This window comes from Ahaetulla prasina, chromosome 3, assembly GCF_028640845.1.
Source record: "Ahaetulla prasina isolate Xishuangbanna chromosome 3, ASM2864084v1, whole genome shotgun sequence".
In the NCBI taxonomy this organism is placed as follows: Eukaryota; Metazoa; Chordata; class Lepidosauria; order Squamata; family Colubridae; genus Ahaetulla; species Ahaetulla prasina.
Genome location: NC_080541.1, coordinates 53,375,859 through 53,395,461, shown reverse-complemented (window position 1 = coordinate 53,395,461; position 19,603 = coordinate 53,375,859).

Genomic DNA, 19,603 nt, shown 5'->3' with positions numbered 1-19,603 from the left:
AAAATCCCTAGAGCAGAATATAATATACCCAAATTGCTGTTCCATATTTCAAAAATATGCTAATCGCAATTTTCCTCAAATCTGACATCTTCACAGACCATACAAGTAAGCATTTGTCATTTACTGAAATATTGAATTATCCATGCATAAGCCAAAAGCTATAGATTTCTATTTGCACATCAAATCTATGCGAGACAGAGAAGAAGACAGAGATAAAAAGAAAGAGAATTTCAACGTGTTTTCCTCTATTTCTGATCTGTTGTTGATGCGCTCTGATAAATTGATGTTAATAAATATTCTTTGCTCCTTTTTTTATATCCAGGCCTTTATATTGTACTAATAGATTTGTTGAGCTAAAGTCAGAATTTAAAACTAACAGTGAAAAACAAGCATGGCCTCTAGTGTTGACTCAATGAATATACATGTGGCTAATTAGAATAGAATAGAATAGAATTTTTATTGGCCAAGTGTGATTGGACACACAAGGAATTTGTCTTGGTGCATATGCTCTCAGTGTACATAAAAGAAAAGATACGTTCCTCAAGGTACAACATTTACAACACAATTGATGGTCAATATATCAATATAAATCATAAGGATTGCCAGCAACAAGTTATAGTCATACAGTCATAAATGGAAAGAGATTGGTGATGGGAACGATGAGAAGATTAATAGTAGTGCAGATTCAGTAAATAGTTTGACAGTGTTGATGGAATTATTTGTTTAGCAGAGTGATGGCCTTCGGGAAAAAACTTGGTCAAGGTAAACACTATTAGTGATAAAAGTAGTATTATACTCAGTGTAGCATTTCATTAATAAAAGAAAGGAACATCTTCAGTCTACATGAGAATCGTAAGTACTTCAGGCCAGACTAATTGGTGAATCATGCAATCTGATATAGGCATTTAGAATAGAATAGAATAGAATTTTATTGGCCAAGTGTGATTGGACACACAAGGAATTTGTCTTGGTGCATATGCTCTCAGTGTACATAAAAGAAAAGATACGTTCATCAAGGTACAACATTTACAACACAATTGATGATCAATATATCAATATAAATCATAAGGATTGCCAGCAACAAGTTATAGTCATACAGTCATAAGTGGAAAGAGATTGGTGATGGGAACTATGAAACGATTAATAGTAGTGCAGATTCAGTAAATAGTCTGACAGTGTTGAGGGAATTATTTGTTTAGCAGAGTGATGGCCTTCGGGAAAAAACTGTTCTTGTGTCTAGTTGTTCTGGTGTGCAGTGCTCTATAGCGTCGTTTTGAGGGTAGGAGTTGAAACAGTTTATGTCCAGGATGTGAGGGATCTGCAAATATTGAAATTTTCATTTCAATATTTAGAAATGGAATATATTCTGCTGAATGCAATTTACAGTCAAGTAAGTGCATGTTCCATTCAACATTCAAAAAAAACAATTGCAGGTCATTTGAGGTAAAGAACTATTTGGCAGGTTGTTTCTTAAGAAACAATTAGAAGCCCTCCGACTTCAATTTCCTAAACGTTGGAAATATCAGGGCTTAGAGATCTACTTTAAGCAATGCTCCATTTTCTAATGAATATGACTGTCTGTTTGCTTGTCTCATCTTCAAGATCTCCTTATGAAGCAATACGGTATAACAGTTCATTTAGTGGCCATTCAAAGTTACAACATTAAAAAAATGACTTATGACCATTTTTCACACTTACAACCTTTGGTTACAGTTACACTTACAACCCATGGTCACGTGATTTACATACAAGTGTTTGACAACTGGTTCATACTTATGACAATTTTAGTGTCCTGGGGTCATGCGATCATCTTTTGTGATCTTCTGACAAACTAAGTCAATGGGGAAGCCAGATTCACTTAACAACCATGTTACTAATTTAACAATTGCAATGATTCACTTAACAAAGATGCCAAGAAAAGTCATAAAATGGGACAAAACTCACTTTACAAATTTTTCACATAGCAACGTAAATGATGGACTCAATTGTGGTTGTAAGTCAAGGACTATCTGTATATGTGCTCAGTCTCCAAATAATCCTGGTTCTCTTTACAATCGCTGTGACCTTGCTTTGTGCTTGATTCATTAGCTCAACTGAAAGTCTTCTATTTTTGCTAAACCTTAGTTCCTCTTTTGTTCAATATTATTTCTGTGTTTCTTAATTCCTAGCATCCTGGGTTGGGAATTCTGGGAGTTGAAGTTCATGCATCTTGAAATTGCTAAGACTGAACACACTGGTGTTGGAGGTTATAATTTATTTTTTTCTTTGTGAGTTTTTTGCGCCTACTTAATCCATTTGTGCTATTTGAAATTGATTTGCAATAGTTTTGCTTACCTTGTGGCTGGCAGGCTACAGACCTAATGATTAAGGTAGGGAGGATTGGTGATCAATGTTCACATGTTCTTGTAGTAAAGGAACATATCCTGAGCATATCCTGGTTATGTTGGGGAGCCACACCATTTTTTCTAGCATCATTCCAGCTCTACTTATATGCTATATTTGTGCTTCTAGCTCTGTTGGGATTTTATCAGATATGCATTCTAAACTATATTCTATCCAGCAAAAGTATGATTTCATTCCATTCTTTCTTAATCCTTTTTATATTGATTGCCTTTATACCTATGTTTCTATGTTTCTTCTTTCTTCTAACCCTCTAGAAATTACCTGGGTGGGCAATTAAACCTTCTGGCAAGGTCTTTGAATCATTATGTTCTTTCACCAGAAGAAGAATCGCTTATGCTGGAAATGTTTATGGCTAATCCCATCAATTAATGTTTTAATTGCTCATAAGTGGTACTACATCATGATCATGTATAACAAAGAGATGGAGGGCTATAAGTCATATTTTTATATTTACCTATCAAATTCTAGACAACCGCAATTTTTAAGATTTTTGGTGGTTCACAACATAATCAATAAATTATTAAAATATCAACAGTATATTTTATATACCCTGAATAAAGCATTCAGGGTAAATATCAATAATTAATTTAAAATTAAACTTAGATTTCTTAAAAAACCAGCATACAGAAATAAACAATTAAACCACAAAAGCTTCCAGAAAGAGATCTATGTCAGGTCAGGATGTTGTATAATACAGGGGCCATAAAGGAGAAACACTACCTCCTTATTCTTCTCATCTCATGGAAGATACTATGTTTCGGAGTATAAGACGCTCCAGAGTATAAGACGCACCTTAGTTTTTGGAAAGGAAAATAGTGGGGGGAGATTCTGCCTCTACCTACCAGATATTCATCTGGCTAGCATCCTTAGCCTGGTCAGCTTCACCACATTAGTTTGCTGGTTGTGAACGGCTCTCAAATGGAGCGTTTGGAGGCTGAAAACGTGAGGGGTGGAGCCCAAAAATGCAATCCATTGTCTTTGGCAATCTCTGCAGCCAGGAAGAGGATATGTGGAAGCCGAAGAGTTGAGTGGGGCTACATTTGGAGTTTAAGACTCACCCAAATTTTCAGCCTCTTTTAGGTGGGGAGTGTGTCTATACTCTGAAAAATAGGGTATATCACTATTAGTACGTGTTCTATGGACCTGCACTGTGGAGGATGTATTTGGGATCAGTTATTGGAGGCCATTGTTGGAGTACCTTTAAAGCAATCAGGTTTAAATCTCCACTCATCCTGAGGGAAAAAAAAATTCCTTATTTTGCACTGTCTATGTGCCTTTTATCAGTTAACTCTTTATAAGAAGGGAACATGAGTTTTAGCTTGAAGAAAGCCTAAGACTTAGCATAAGTTTTTCCTCAAGTATTAATCAGTGTAGTTTTAATAAGATAACCTGTGTCTATGTGTGTTGCTAAATGTATCAACTTCTACCAAATATATACATCAATCACACCTATTTCACATACTGAATTGTTGATAGCATACATTGCTTAAACTAATTCCTACACCAACCAGCAAAATCAATAATAAAAGATGCTGAGAGTTATATTCAACCCTAAATTGCCACACACTCCTCTTAAACAAATGGCTCTTGATGTATAACCAATTTGGGGTGCTAAGATCCTAAAAGCATGTAGTTTAGTAATAGAGCTCTGTATTAAGATATTTTGATGCATATCTGGGTGTATAATACCTAAGAAATCAATATGTTTAAATTCTGTAATCAAATTATAGGTTAAAACAACTCTGCATCAAATATCTATTGATCACTGAAATCTTGAGATTTCCTAAACACACAAAGCATAAATTAATTTGTCATGCAATTAATTCAAAATGACTGCCATGGGAAATTAATATTATGGAATATTTGTAAATGGTAATTTTAATAACTATGGTAAATGATGTGTCAAACAGATCTCATAATTGTAGTACCAGTTAAGTTGGCTTGAGGAAGGGAACAATTGTGCCTTGTTATGCATAGAGAAATCAATCACCACCAGGACTTCCTGCAAGCTTTTTTTTTTTTTTTGGTAATTCTTGTAGTCCCCTGCAAAGCACTGATTCCCCATTTATATCATAACACTGAGAGTACATTCTAGAAAATGCATAGAAATACATTTGAATTATCCTAAGGCACATTAGAGTGGGTCATCTATTTAAATCCTCACCTTTCTTCAGTTGCACCTCTTTGTGATCACTGGTGCTGTCTAGTCCTCCCTCCCAGTATATGGGAGCTAATTGTCTGCCCCAGATGACTAATAGATCATATACGGTTGAGATGGAACTCCTGAGCATCTGATGGGTAGTTCAGTAGAGGCCTTGCTCATAGTTTATAATGGCTGTGTGGTGAAAGCCTTGGATTGGATTGTTCCTATGCAGTTCCTCACTGTGCATCAGTGTGCTCCTTGATTTTCTAAGGAATTTTAGGATATAAAGCACCAGAAGAGATGCCTAACTGCAACATTTATAATCCAACATGACCTAAGTGCTGCTCATCTTTGTCTCAAAACCAAGTTTTTGTTTTTCATTCTCTCCCTTTCCTCTAGTGCTTTTGTAGCAGAAATAAGGGGCCACAGTGGCTCTTGTGGTTAGGATGCTGAGTCAAAAGACCATTGAGAGGTCAACAACTCAGCAGTTCAAAGCCCAAGAGTGAGTTGTGTGATGGAATGAGTTCTAACTCAGTTTGCCCTAACTCCTACTCACCTAGTAGTTCAGAAGGATGCAAATGCAAGTAGATAAATAGGTACCACTTCAGTGGGAAAATAACAGGGACATGAAAGGAACCTCTTTGGGTATCTCCTGGACAATGGTGATGTCACCAACTAATCTTTTCAACCCAGAAGCACCTTGGTAGGTACTTTTGACATGAATGTAGTAGTAAAAGTAGTAACAGAAATGCTAAAATAAAGCATGTTGTCTTCTACTAGCTTCTTAAAATAAGCTAAATGATTAATATAATTTAGGCAATATCTATAAACTGATTGTAAGAAATGCTTCTCGAAATCTGAGATGAGACAATATAGTGTGTCTGTATATATGTGAATCCTCCTGTTAAAAGATTCCTATCTTCAATTTATGAGAGAAAGTAAATCCACAAGCTATTATTTCTGTGTAAATTAAATGTAATCATGGCATCCTTGGACCTTTCCAAAAATGACCATAAGAAGCAAGGGATGGAGTTATTTCTAATCCCTTATAATTCTGCTTTTAATATTAATATTATCCAAAACTTTTTAATGCTCAGATAGATTATTCCTGTTACTTTTTACTCTTTTTTTTTAAGGCAAAATTTTTATTTTTCATAATAATTTCCACAATTTGACCAGTGTACAATACAATCACTTATCCAACAATCAATCCTATACTCAAATTATACTCAATCAGGGCTGCTCGACTGCCACTCCCTCCCTTAATCCTTTCTTCCCTTCTCATCCTTCTTCAACTTTCCCCACCATCCTTCTCCTCGCTTTCCTACTATCCTACGACTAGCCTTGTGGTGCAACCAAAACAATCTGGAACTGAACACACTCAAAACCGTAGAAATGGTGGTAGACTTTAGGAAAAACCCTCCCATACTTCCACCTCTCACAATACTTGACAACACAGTATCAACAGTAGAAACCTTCAAATTTCTGGGTTCTATCATATCGCAAGATCTCAAATGGACAGCTAACATCAAAAACATCATTAAAAAAGGACAACAAAGAATGTTCTTTCTGCGCCAACTCAGTAAGCTCAAACTGCCCAAGGAGCTGCTGATCCAATTCTACAGAGGAATTATTGAGTCTGTCATTTGCACCTCTATAACTGTCTGGTTCGGTTCTGCAACCCAACAAGAAAAACACAGACTTCAGAGGATAATTAGAACTGCAGAAAAAATAATTGCTACCAACCTGCCTTCCATTGAGGACCTGTATACTGCACGAATCAAGAAGAGGGCCGTGAAAATATTTGCAGATCCCTCGCATCCTGGACATAAACTGTTTCAACTCCTACCCTCAAAACGACGCTATAGAGCACTGCACACCAGAACAACTAGACACAAGAACAGTTTTTTCCCGAAGGCCATCAACACTGTCAGACTATTTACTGAATCTGCACTACTATTAATCGTTTCATAGTTCCCATCACCAATCTCTTTCCATTTATGACTGTATGACTATAACTTGTTGCTGGCAATCCTTATGATTTATATTGATATATTGATCATCAATTGTGTTGTAAATGTTGTACCTTGATGAACGTATCTTTTCTTTTCTGTACACTGAGAGCATATGCACCAAGACAAATTCCTTGTGTGTCCAATCACACTTGGCCAATAAAATTCTATTCTATTCTATTCTATTCTATTCTATTCTATTCTACTTCCCCTCCTCTTTCCCACTTCTCACTACCATCCTTTCTAACCCTCTATCTTCTCCTTCTTCTCCTCCTCCTATCCTTTCTTCTCCCTCCCTTCTTTCCTACCTACCCACCTGCCTATCTACTTTCTTCCTTCTTTACTCCTCTTTCCTTACCCTTTCCCTTCAGGAGTGGTTACCGAGCAGTCCCGACTTTACACCATTCCAACTTGTTTAATTCTACCATTATTCCTGTACAATGGCAACCAATCAATTTATAGTCTTCCCCTTCCCCCCCCATTCCCCCCCTCCCCCCCCGAGACTTCCCAGAACAGAATACAGGATATTGTAACTAACAAACATAATCTAAAATATGACATAAAACATATTCCATTTCACACCATCACACTATCAATTCTTCTTCTTAAACTAATACATAGCAATTCCTAACTTCACCCAAAAACTAATTGATATTTTTTAATCTGATACTTATTTTGAATATAATCAATCCACTTCCTCCATTCCAAAATATATTTTTCTTGTGTACAGTCTTTCAAGTAGGAAGAAATTTTTGCCATTTCTGCTAAATTTGATACTTTACTAATCCATTCTCCAATTGTAGGTAAGTCTTCTTTCTTCCAATATTGTGCAATCAATAGTCTTGCAGCAGTTATTAAGTTCAAAATCAGTTTTGTCTCTATAACAGTGCAATCTGGAATTATTCCTAATAAAAAGAACTGTGGAACAAACTTGATCTTCTTTTTCAAAATGTTCTTCATAATCCACCATATTTTAATCCAAAAGGCTTTAACTTTTTTGCAAGTCCACCATAAATAACTTAATTGAACTGTGCATATTTGGTGATTGAAATCCGATTACTTTGTAACTTAATTTGTATACTTCTTGACTGTTCTGCTGTTTCAAACAATTTAACATTGTTGGCAGTACATGAAGATAGAATGTTAAACAGAGACTAGTGCACGGTGGGGTTTTTTTTCATAGTAAGAATTCTAATAGTAATAGCAATAGTTTTCAGAATGCTGCACAACATGAGATGCTGCCATTATTTGAAAACCATAAATAAGCTTAATTTTAGACTAGGGATCCAAGCTGGAATAGCAGACACATGTGTAGCTTTGAGTGTGCATGTGGAACATTTGCACAAAATTATTTGTTTATTAACACATACCTTTCTAAGATGGATACATTGACATTTTAGCAGAAACAGTACTGTTGGCATCAAAGACAGCATAAATCTTGCAATGGTGGAGAGCACTTAAGCTGTAAAGTTGTTAGAAAGAGCGGAAACTGAAATAAGCACTCAGGACAACTACCAAGGTAAATGTGGACAATTGCAACATATCTATGTATCAGAAGGCAACCCAAGAATCAGGCAACAGCCACCCACTATTTTATTTCCTAAGAGTGCCCATGAGGTCTATGTGAATCTCCGAATCCTTGTTAGAGATATAGGTTAGGCTTCAGATTGCTGCTTTTAAACAAGCAAGCAGCTTCCCTTTTCAACTGAAATAAGGAGAAGAAGAAAAAAACCTAAAATGAGTAGGACAAGAAGCTTGGCACACATCAAGACATAAACCATATGTTACATCATTACAATATGTCATGGGCAAATTGAATGTTAGGACAAAGTGAAGATACTGTGGCTTTGCAGAAAGTGCCAATCAATCTACAATTTCCAGGATTCTTCACCAGACTGATTGGAACTATTAAGGAGATCAAAAGTTCCCTATCTTTATAAAGAGTTCCCATTTTCTGTTCTGTAATCCATGCCTTGCAAAGCTAATATCAGGACCAATTAGTACCCAGTGCTTGGGTGGAGGCTGAGAGAATATGAAGACTCAGCTTCAAATCACTTCAGTGCTGAACAAAAAAATCTGCAAAAGCCTTTTACCTTGACATTTAACTTGTGTATGCTAACTAAATTCTCTTATCCCCCTTTGATTAGTTTGACGCTATGTGCTTTGCCACCCAGTGTTTCTATCTATACAAATAGAAGAACCCAGGGGTGCTATTCAGCAGGTTCTGACAGGTTCTGGAGAACTGGGAATAGAAATTTTGAGTAGTTCAGAGAATCAGTAAAGACCACCTCTGGCTGGCCCCAGAGTGGGGTGGGAATGGAGATTTTGCAGTATCCTTCCCGGCCACACCCACAAAGCCATGCCACGCCCACAGAACCGGTAGTAAAAAAAATTGAACTCTACCACTGGAAGAACCTATTTGTATATGAACTTGGGCTGAATTTGTTTACAGTACACATGTTGATTGGGGAATTATGGGAACTGAAATCCATGCGTCTTAAAGTTCCTGAGGTTGTAAACACAGGGTTACACACACTGAGACAAAGAGCACAAGGGACTTCTAGAAGAAGGAAGAATTGACAAACATTGCCTCCATCCCTTTTCATCTGCAGGGGCTCCCACAGTATTTGCCTCAGTTCCACGAACAGGACAACTTATTATACACACAATGTAAAATAATATAGAACAGTGATTCACTGCTGCTCCAATGTCTTTTTAAGTATCCATTTTAATTTGCTAGATTTTAAATATAAACTATAGCTTGCAGCAAGTCTTCCACTCAATACTTTACAAGATTCCTTAAATTGTTTTAAATATATGAATGCGAGATGAACCTAGTCCATTTTTAATTAACTTTCCCATTTTTCTCATTTACCAAAATGTTTTCACCCAGGATCAATCAGAATTCTTTTATCCCACATATTTTTATTTTTATTATTAGAATTTTTTTATCCTGCGTTTATTATTTTATAACTCACTTAAGGCAGCGAACATGTATAATAATAGTCCTTCCTTCTTCTATTTTCTCCACAATAACCCTGTGAGGTAGACTGTGATGAGAAGTGACTAGAAATCCCAATCTCCTAGTTTCTAGGCCAGCACTTAATCACCATACCAAATTGACTGTATGAGTAACTAATCAGTTGATAGTGTCAATTATGTAATTCAGTGCAAACCCAAGAACTGTGAAAGAGAAATGCATGAGATTTTCTACGCTTGGTTTGTCTGAGCCTGAAAATGACCTGAAATGTTTCTTTTATTTATTAATGAGAATTATATAGCTATCCATTCAGCACATGACTCAGGTCAGAATAAATCATCCAAAAATGACAATTATGAGCATATAAAAATGATGCAATGTACCAGTGATAAAAATATATATATAAGGATATAAAATGCCAAGAAAATTTCAGCCAATGGGCTCATATCATTGTCTATCCTCAATATGGAAAGAACTAGATCTTTAACACTTATAAAAAGGAGGCACGGTCAAGGCCAAACCAAATTCCAGAGGTGACAACAGCAAAGGTATATCTCTTGGCTCCCCAGATTTCACTGCCTAAACAAGAGGATCTAAACTTCACTGACCTTATCAGAAGTTAAAGGATACGCAGAAGTGATAGGAGATGGATGATTCCACAAATAATTTGGACCTGCACTATGAAATAATAAGTAGCTTAGGGAGAAAATTATTTATCATGGCACATAGTTTTAAATTTCATTGAAATCCAAAATATTCAGGATAATCTGATTGTGAACAAATACTGCAAGGCATATCCTTAGAGTTACTTATACACTTGTTTGTTCTCACTATGTGATCTGCTGAGCGGGTGCTCTTCATGAATAACAATAAGATAGATATCTCAGTTACTTCAACTTACATTTCATTCATATTATTACTTTTTTGCGTTATAGTTTTTGGATACTTATTTTTAGTATCTTATGTTTTCATTTCTTGGTTTGTCTGGGAGATGCCCAGCATGACTGCTGTGAGTTGAAAAGCATGTGGAATATTTAAATTAAGTAGATATTTAAATAAATGACTGAAACTATTGGGATTTAGGAAGCATGTCTTCTCTTTCTTCTGGAATAGCAAAGCTGGCTGTTCCTTTGTGTGAGGGTGAGTCCATCTGCACGGTAAGTGGGAGGGGCAGATATGGCGGAAGGGGGGGATCGCATCGGTTTAGGGGCTCACGCGTTCGATGTATACAGGCGATCGCGTGCCCCGATCCCCCTGACTTCTCCCGTTCCCCGGATGGTCAAGACCCTCAGAGCCTGGGCCTTCGTCTGATGTTATGCAACGCACGGTCCGTGGCCAATAAGGCCCCCCTAATACATGATCTGATTCAGGGGGGTGCCGCGGATATTATAGGCATTACGGAGACCTGGTTGGGCACTGAAGGGGGCGTGCCCCTGGTTGAGATGTGCCCACCGGGTTTCCGTGCATTCCATCAGCCGAGGGCCCAGGGTAGGGGTGGTGGGGTGGCGGTTGTTATTAAAGAGAGTCTAGAGCCGAAGGAGACCACTGTACCTCAGATTGCCGGGTGTGAATCCCTCTTTGTGAGGTGGGGTCATAGATGTCAGATGGGCTTGCTGGTCGCGTACCTGGCTCCTTGCTGCGTGACAGCCGCCCTGCCCGAGCTTCTGGAGGTGCTTGCCGGGGTGGCAGTGGAGACCCCCAGACTTTTAGTCATGGGGGACTTTAACTTGCCATCTGCCGGCCCGTCATCGACAGTAGCTCGGGAGTTCATGGCCTCCATGACGGCCCTGGACCTGACCCAAGTAGTGGATGGCCCTACTCACATCGGGGGAGGCACACTGGACCTGATTTTCATCTCTGGTCAGTGGTTGAAGGATCTGGACTTGAGAGATATAGTCACAGAACCTTTGTCATGGTCAGATCACTCTCTCCTTCGCCTGGACTTTCTGACCGCTACCCAACACCGCAGGGAGACGGAACCACTATGTTGGTACCGTCCCAGGCGCCTGATGGACCCAGAGAGGTTTCGGACGGAGCTTGGGCCATTCCCTGAGGGTCTGGCTCACGGCACGGCAGAGGAACTAGCCGCAGCCTGGGAACGGGCTGCGGCTGGGGCTTTAGACCGTGTTGTGCCTCTGCGGCCTCTGACCCGCGCAGATCCCAACCGCCCTTGGTTCTCCGAGGATCTGAGGGGATGAAACGCCGGAGAAGACGCCTAGAGAGTTCCTGGAGGTCCAGCCGCTCAGAGGTTGATCGGACACTAGTTAGATCCTATACTAGGACCTACCTAGTGGCACTGAGGGAAGCGGCTGCTACGCCTCCTCCCTCATTGCGCCGGCAGATAACCGCCCAGCTGCCCTGTTTGGTGACCCGCTCCCTCCTTCACCAGGGGAGCGGGATGACCCGCAGGACATGCTGAGGAGTTTAACGGTTATCCATACGATAAAATCGTTCAGCTTAGGGACGGTCTGGACCAAAATTGTGGCGATTCGGACGGGGCATCTGAGGCGGTCTTGGTGATGTTGTTTGGGATGAGTTTGACCCTGTGACTCCGAGGACATGGACAGGTTGCTGGGTAGATTGAATGCCACCACGTGTTTACTGGACCCGTGCCTCCTGGCTGGTGCTGGCCACCAGGAGGTGACACGAGGCTGGCTCCAGGGATTAGTGCTTCCTTGTTGGAGGGAGTCTTTCCGCCGCCTTGAAAGAGGCGGTGGTGAGGCCCTCCTCAAGAAGCCTTCCTGACCCGCTGTTTTAGGTAATTATCGTCCGGTCTCCAACCCGCCGCGGCAAAGGTTGTAGAGAGTATGGTGGCATATCAGTTTCCCTGCACCTGGAGGAAACTGTCTATCTGGACCTGCTCCAGTCCGCTTCCGCCCGGTTACAGCACTGAGACGGCTTTGGTCGCATTGGTGGATGATCTCTGAGGGCCAGGGATAGGGGTTGTTCCTCTGCCCTGGTCCTATTAGACCTCTCAGCGGCTTTCGATACCATCGACCATGGTATCCTGCTGCGCGGTTGGAGGATTGGGAGTGGGAGGCACCGCTATCGGTGGTTCTCCTCCTATCTCCGACCGGTCGCAGACGGTGTTGACGGGGCAGAGGTCACCCGCGCGCCTCACTTGTGGTGCCGCAGGGCCGATTCTCTCGCCCCTTCTGTTCAACATCTATATGAAGCCGCTGGGTGAGATCATCAGTGGCTTCGGTGTGAGGTACCAGCTGTACACTGATGACACCCAGCTGTACTTTTCCACACTGGGCCACCCCAATGAAGCTATCGAAGTGCTGTCCCGGTGTTTGGAAGCCGTACGGGTCTGGATGGGGAGAAACAGGCTCAAGCTCAATCCCTCCAAGATGGAGTGGCTGTGGATGCCGGCATCCCGGTACAGTCAGCTGAGTCCGCGGCTGACTGTCGGGAGCGAGTCATTGGCCCCGATGGAGAGGGTGCGCAATTTGGGCGTTCTCCTGGATGAACGGCTGTCTTTTGAAGACCACTTGACGGCTGTCTCCAGGAGAGCTTTCCACCAGGTTCGCCTGGTGTGCCAGTTGCGCCCCTTTCTAGACCGGGATGCCTTGTGCACAGTCACTCACGCCCTTGTGACGTCTCGTCTGGACTACTGCAATGCTCTCTACATGGGGCTCCCCTTGAGGGGCATCCGGAGGCTACAGTTAGTCCAGAATGCAGCTGCGCGGGTGATAGAGGGAGCCCCTCGTGGCTCCCGAGTGACACCTATCCTGCGCAGGCTGCACTGGCTACCTGTGGCCTTCTGGGTGCGCTTCAAGGTGTTGGTGAACGTCTTTAAAGCGCTCCATGGCATAGGGCCGGGTTACTTACGGGACCGCCTGCTGCTACCGAATACCTCTCACCGACCTGTGCGCTCTCACAGAGAGGGACTCCTCAGGGTGCCGTCGGCGCGACAGTGTCGTCTGGCGACGCCCAGGGGAAAGGCCTTCTCTGTGGGGCTCGCCTCTGGAACGAACTCCCCAGGACTTCGCCAACTTCCGGACCTCGGACCTTTCATGAGCTTAAAACTCACTTATTCACCTCGCTGGACTGGGTTAGTTTTTAAGTTTATGGGTTTTAATGGGTTTTATTTCTAAATTTTAATTGTGGCCAATTTAATAAGTTTTTTAAATTGTATTTTAATTGTATTTATAGTGTATTATGTATTTTTACTTGGCTGTGAACCGCCCTGAGTCCTTCGGGAGAAGGGCGGTATACAAATTTAAATAATAATAATAATAATAATAATAATAATAATAATTATTATTATTATTATTATTATTATTATTATTATTATTATTATTATTATTCTGGGAGTTGAAGTCCTCCAGTCTTAAAGTTGCCAAGGTTGGATATCCCTGTTCTGGAATATCATATCTCCAGAGACTTTGATGGTCCTTCCACTGTAAGTCTTTTCATAAAGTATTAAAGATCTGATAGCTAAGCTACTGTGTGAACCCATCGTAATATTGTATTTTAATTGTGGCCAATTTAATAAGTTTTTTAGTATCTTATGTTTTCATTTCTTGGTTTGTCTGGGAGATGCCCAGCATGACTGCTGTGAGTTGAAAAGCATGTGGAATATTTAAATTAAGTAGATATTTAAATAAATGACTGAAACTATTGGGATTTAGGAAGCATGTCTTCTCTTTCTTCTGGAATAGCAAAGCTGGCTGGGGAATTCTGGGAGTTGAAGTCCTCCAGTCTTAAAGTTGCCAAGGTTGGAGATCCCTGTTCTGGAATATCATATCTCCAGAGACTTTGATGGTCCTTCCACTGTAAGTCTTTTCATAAAGTATTAAAGATCTGATAGCTAAGCTACTGTGTGAACCCGTCGTAATATTGTATTTTTAGTCATCCAAAATATAATGTGCCTTTTTAATATATTTGGTTTATTTTTTATTTTAAACTGATTGTTAGCCACTCAGAGTTCTGTTTTGAATGGGCAGCCATGTAAATTCAAACAAACAAGCAAACGAATAAATGAATGGGGGGTTCTTTCATTCTCTATAGTCATCTCTTAATCACTCCTTGCCTATCTCTTCTTTGAATCCATTAAAAACTTTCCAAAAAACTTTCCAAAAAACTTTCCATTAATATAGCAGAACCCCTAAGCATAATCTTTGATAAAGCCTTCACTACCAGTTCCCTTCCCAAACTTTGGTCACAAGCCACAGTCATCCCCATCTTCAAAAAAGGAGACCCCAGCATAGTCGGAAATTACGGACCTATCTCTTTGTGCTGCGTCACCTGCAAAGTCATGGAATCAATCATCAACCAATCCATTACCTCACAATTAGAAACTAACAACCTACTCTCCAATAAACAATTTGGTTTCCGGGAAAAATTATCAAGTAACTTACAACTACTCCACTGTAAAAACATATGGACTACAAATCTTGATCAAGGCAAAACAATAGATGCAATCTACATAGACTTCGGGAAAGCTTTTGACTCAGTAGTACACGATAAACTTCTCCTAAAACTAAAATCCTACGGCATTTCAGGACCCCTTCACAAATGGATATCTGCTTTTCTGTCTAACAGACAACAAGTGGTCAAAATTGGCAATGCTTTATCAAATCCTGTTCCTATCAAGAGTGGCGTCCCTCAATGAAGCGTCCTTGGACCAACACTCTTCATACTATACATTAATGATCTTTGTGACCATATCTCAAGTAATTGTGTTCTCTTTACTGACGGTGTCAAACTATTTAACACCACAGACAATACATCTATCATTCAAAAAGACCTTGATCATCTAACCGCTTGGTCTAAAACTTGGCAACTCCAAATCTCAACCAGCAAATGCTCAGTCTTACATATAGGAAAAAAGAACCCAAACACTAAGTACATACTAGATGGACATTACCTTACAGATGACCCCATTCCCGTTAAAGACCTTGGAGTTTTCATGTCAAATGATCTAAGTGCCAAAGCCCACTGCAACTACATAGCAAAAAAAGCTCTAAGAGTTGTAAACCTAATCTTGCGTAGCTTCTTTTCCAAAAACACCACACTACTAACCAGAGCATATAAAACATTTGCTAGACCAATTCTAGAATACAGCTCGCCTGTTTGGAACCCTCACCACATCTCTGACATCAATACAATTGAACATGTCCAGAAATATTTTACAAGAAGAGTTCTCTATTCCTCTGAAAACAACAAAATACCTTATCCCACCAGATTTGAAATCCGTCGCCTATGACAAAACCTAAGTTTAACTCACAGAATCATCTATTGTAATGTCCTTCCTGTTAAAGACTACTTCAGCTTCAATTGCAATAATACTAGAGCAACCAATAGATTTAAACTTAATGTCAACCGCTTTAATCTAGATTGCAGAAAATATGACTTCTGTAACAGAATCATCAGTGCTTGGAATACTTTACCTGGCTCTGTGGTCTCTACCCATAATCCTAAAATCTTCAACCAAAAACTGTTTACTATTGACCTCACCCCATTCCTAAGGGGACCATAAGGGGCGTGCTTAAGCGCACAAACCTGCCTACTGTTCCTGTCCTATTGTTTTTCTTTTCTTCTTCCTATATACATATATGCTTATACCTCCTTATATTTACCCATATATGTGTTTATATATTATATAATCTTTTTGTATGATACCTACATATATTGTTATGACAAAATAAATAAATAAATAAATAAATAAATCCCAAAGTAAAACATCATGAAGGAATTAGTTCATTGTTTCTTAATTTTTAGAGTAAGAGTAATTATAAAAACAAAAAATAAATAATAGAACCCTTTATCACCTTATAAAAATATAGTTACAATGGGAGAAAAGGCAGGAAGCTGTGCTAATCCCAACTGAAATTGACAGAGAAATTTAGGAAAACAGTTCTGCCAGTTTCACTGCTGAAAATTAACATGCATCATTTTCAGAATCTGTCCACCCCCAGTTGAATAGAAATTCTTTTAGGATTTTGGAAAAAAAAGTGGGGATAGAAAATCATTTGGTTAGGGGAAAAAAGAATTTGCAGTTGGTATGGCAGCAGACTAACCAGTCTTTGCTGAAAATAAAATAGACAAATCAGGAATGGGGGACTGGTTCTCAACAACAGAAGAAAACTATTGCTAGTTACTTTCTTTAAGTAATACGTTATAAAGTTATACTTTTAACTCAGGAAGCTATTCTTAATCTGACCCATCCATTGCTCTAGCCACTAGTCTGCCAAAAGAGAAAAAGAGAAAAGATGCCTCAAAGTGCAGCACTTTAAAAGTTCAAGAGTATCACTTGTGGTATATGTGTACATGTGCTTATGCATTAACCATATATTTACTAATTAATGTAGGTTCAAAGATACACGTACATCAGTCAAGGCAACTCATCCCTGAAAGCAGGACCACATAATACAGTATATGACATTCTGCCACAGATACCATTGGGAATGTAACATTTGAGTCTTGGTGAATCCATGATGACATCATCAACATTACAAGAATAATCAAGTTAGCATTTGAAGTTGCTATGAGACTGATGAATGGGAGGGGATTTATTTCATTCACTTGTAAAGTAACCATGGCAGCATATGCTATCCACAAAAACACTGTCTCTCCCGCAGTGCTTTCTGGAGTGACCATGTAAACCCATACTATCAGATTGTTGCATGATTGTGTCAGGAAACACTGCAGGAATAACACCAAGACAAATTCCTTGTGTGTCCAATCACACTTGGCCAATAAATTCTATTCTATTCTATTCTATTCTATTCTATTCTATTCTATTCTATTCTATTCTATTCATATCTGTGATGAGTCCCAACTTCAAGAATTTTAACTTATAAGAAAGGGAGAAAAAACTAAAAGATAAATATATTCCAGCTATCTTGTTCAGGAAATAAATTAATCAGGCTAATTTTCTGGGAAGATTTAATTTAAAATCTGTAGAGAAATCTATCTCCAAAAGCATACTGTAGAATGTGGCTGCTGGGCTGTTTTCCTTAATCTGCACATTTTTGCTAATGATTAATAATGGCTAATTATTTAGTGATATCTGGAGCACAAATGTTTTGGGGAAACAGTTCTGTTTTAAGTCTAAAAACGTATCAATTATTAGGAGAGCAGCATTCAGCAGCCTTGAAAATATGCTTTGGGAACATGGAAGGAATTGCTTTTTATTACGTCTTGATGATCTTCACTCTGAAAGTTTCCTAGAAAGGCCTGTTGTCTTTTAATCAGCCTGTTTCGGGGGAGGGGGTCTTGTCAGCAAAAAGAAAATACTGGGAAGTAATGGAGGAAATCATGACTAGCTCACCAGATAATCTGTGGGGAATACCAGGTTTTAGAACGCAATATGTTCTTTATATCCCAACTGATTTTCTTGTTACACTATCCACCCTGGGGAAACACTTTCTATTTTGGCATCTCAGGAGACTATTCATAGCAAGGTTAAAGGACTGGTTATGGAATGTGCCTAAATCCATAACTGAGAGGAGAATTATCTTCCTGTGTTTTTCAGCAGGAATAAAACTTTCCCTCCACTGCTAAGGAATAAAGTCAGGTTTTAGTTTTGATGATACTATAAGACATTTGCCATTATTGGAGGAAACACCAATGAGTGTTCAAACTCAGGTAAGCATGCCAAACTTTTTTTAGCTTTGTTATTCTGTCAGCTCATACAGTGGGGCTAAAAAGAAACAGCCTGACAATAGTCAATGCAGGGGTGGTATTCAGCAGGTTCTGACCAGTTCTGGAGAACCAGTAGCAGAAATTTTGAGTAGTTCGGCAAACTGGCAAATATCACCTCTGGCTGATCCCGCCCGCATTTATTCTCTACCTTCCCTTGCCATGCCCACCAAGACATGCCCACAGAACCTGTAGTAAAAGTTTTTGAATCCCACCACTGATTCAGTTCTCTTTCTCTTTCTCTTTCTGCTTCTCTTTCTCATTCTCTGTCTCCCTCCCACTCTCTGCTTCTCCCTCTCCCTCTCCTTCTGTGGCTGAGTGTGTACATGTGTGGATCTTTGTGGGTAGAGATTTTTTTTAAGAGTGTTTATTAGGATATATAAGGAATTTCAGCTTTTTAAATATATCTACTTTAGAGTGGGTTAGGTACGACCATTACTTGTTTTAAAAAAAGAATGCATATTTTACAATGTGTTATGAGTTGCAATATTTATTTAGAATATACATTGGAGATTTTATAGATACAAAACAAGATATATTAGGGAGTAGTATAGGGAAAACTAAGTAGAAATGAAAGTTATGTTTAAAACTATGTAAATATAAATTTGCAAAAGATAATGAATAATGATTGTTCACCTACAGTATGTAAAAAAATATGAAGCAGAATAGATTTAAAAAGTTCTACGGACATGAGACTAATCCATATATCTCTTCTTGGAAAAGTAGATTCTCATATGATTTCTGGCAAATTTATTGCTCGCATATTGGATATGAATTCTTGGTGTATGAATGACTACATCATTGTTTATTTTTATCCTCAAAAGGTAAATTTAGTGGGCATTTACTTTGGGGAAACACTTCTATGCGACAGTGATTTTGTGTTGGCACATACCAAGTTACAAAGTTCTAATATAATTATGCTTTTGCTAAGTATGCCATTACAAGCAAATTAATATTTTATCACAATAACTCCTAGCATTAATAATGAAATTAGTGCCACAGTAAACACAATGGAATCTGTGTAATTACTATGAGTAATGTGAGCTAATAGTTAAAGCTAATAGTGTACAACCCCCTATATACTACAATTGCAGTTAAGGGGCAACTTAAAGAGGATTTAAATCCTTTCTGAGAGCTTTAAGTTAAATAAATGACTAAATTAGGGTAAATGAAATGAAAAGCTTTGTATGTTTTGTGGGTCTGGATACCATAAAAGACCATTTGCGGCTTACCTTAGAAAAGGAGGGCAATTACTGCCAAGAAAAATAGCCGAACTTCATACATTCTGATTATAGTTACAAACCAAATATTCCAGGCCAGGTCCATTCATGAAATCCAAAACATTTGAGCAAGCAGACTGGCTTAATTAGGCAGGATAGGTAATAACTCATTAATCTTATTCAAGCATTCTCT